We start from the raw sequence: 2,318 nt of genomic DNA on the forward strand, positions 1-2,318 counted from the left end.
ATATTGTTTTCTATCGGAATTGATAATCAAAGTGCAAAATAATAACTAGGTTAAATTCCAATTAGAAACGAACTTATTTTCTGTTTTCTCTTTGAAAATAACATAAAGAAAAACTCCAGATTACTTTTCGTGCTCTAAAAATTTAGAAGCACTGATTAAAGTATACAGTAGGCATAAATAATTTTTTGCTCTATTTTTAAAAAAATAATAATTTTAAAATGTGTATGCTTGTAAAAATTCAAGTATGACAAAAGTAATTGAGTTTGAATCTTGATAATTATACAAATTTCTCATTAATAATTTCATATCTTTTTATCTTAACTTTATAAAAGCAAACATTAATGAGACATTTTTGAATCATTATCAACTAAAAATTATATAGACTACAGAATATTTTTGAGTATTCAGTGATAATAACATTCATCAATTAAGTTGATGTGTTATATAATAATGAGAATCATTGGTGTTTTATTTAAAATATATATTTATAGATAGTGATCGTATATTTTTTTAGAAAAAAAAAAAATTAGTTAAAATTATGAAAAACAAATAAATTAATACTGATAAATGAAACAAACACCTAAAATTTATTTTTCCATTAACTATACTATCAATTATTAATTTATCTATCTATCAAGCTAATTAATTAATTAATTATTCAACTAATTAATTAGCTAACTGATGTTCCTTTATTTATTTTTTTATTTTCAATTACTTTAACTATATATTTTACTTGTCAAGAAAAAGCTTCCTATTTGCAATTTGGCAAACTAGTTATATATTTATTAATTATTTTTATATTATCGTATTTTTATTTCATTATTATTATTTTTTTTTATACAAATTAACTATTATTTGCTTCATTCATTTTTTTGGCAAGTGTAATCTATATTAACTGGAAGAAATATGTGATGGGACGATTAGTTTTTTTTTTTTTTTTTTTTTCTATTATTTTTTATTTGTAAAGCTGATTTTATATTTTATACTAACTGTGTATCTTAAATTCAAAATAATAATAAATTTTTATTTATATTTATTAAAATTATTTGAAAAAATTTTAATTATTTTATGAGCAATTTATTTTATTAATTTATCAAAGATTGTCTCAAATTATTACTTTTGTTTCATTATTACTATTAATACTACTTTTAATTATTAATTTATATTAATTTCGTTTTAATTTTTATTTATTTTACAAATTACAAATAAAAATTTATTTTATGGAATTCTCGTACAAAAAATTATGCCGTTCAATAGCTGAAGCCATATAATTTTATATGTCTGAATTAAATTAGTGGAGTGTATGTGTACTTGCATTTTTAATTTTAAAATCAGACTGAGAATGGAAACTTTTGTCTACTTTTTTAATGACATTAACTTTTTTCAATAGGATTAAATTCAGGGCTTGCGTTATATTTAATAATTATGACAATAGGCAAATTATATGTACTTTATAATATAATTATATGTACTTTATAATAGTATTTTACATGACAAGGAATGAACAAGACGATTCCAGGTGTGGGTGAAGTTGACTGCCTGAACCGAAGGCGAAGGCTGACATCGCACCCAACATCTCAGATCGTATTTTTTATTATTCATGCAAAATAAGTGCTATCTTAGCGCACGCTCTTTTATTCGCCAAATAGCTGTTTGCTCATTCAACTGTTTCTACGACATTTGTGCGCGTTAAACGATTGTCTGCATGCAACAAATAAATTTGAGTGCGACAAGTTTACTTCGCAAATTTAGTCGTATGCAGATTATCATCTTACCCACAAAAATGTCACGGCAACAGTTGAATCAGCAAAAAGCTACTGGGGGAACAAAACAGCGAACACTAAAATAGTACTCAACTCGCATTAATGATAAAAAAAAATATTTTCAATTCGTGCGGTGTTGTCGATTACCTACACGAGCGAATGAGCGCATTCACTTCGTTCGTGCGCTCAACTTCGCTCTCGTGGGCAATCGACAACTTATCGCACTAATTTTATAATATACTATTGTTGGAACTCATATTATTTTGTTAATTTTCCAAACACAATTGTCTGTTTGGTTGGTCCTTAAAATGTCATAAATATTTAGAGGTTTACAATAAACAAATGCAATTCTGAAAGGAATGAAATATGAAGTCAGAAACTTTTTCAGTAGACAAAAACTAATGAGTTTGTTCTTTGGGGATTAATATATTATACACCAAAAGAAGTAAGTAGAACATTTTAACCCGCATATGTCATTGTCTATCCGAGTTGAAGGCGAGAGTGGTAAACACACAAATTGGGATGTATTACCTTGGTCCGTTGTGTGTATACTAT

This window comes from Microplitis demolitor, chromosome 6 (assembly GCF_026212275.2).
Source record: "Microplitis demolitor isolate Queensland-Clemson2020A chromosome 6, iyMicDemo2.1a, whole genome shotgun sequence".
NCBI lineage: Eukaryota > Metazoa > Arthropoda > Insecta > Hymenoptera > Braconidae > Microplitis > Microplitis demolitor.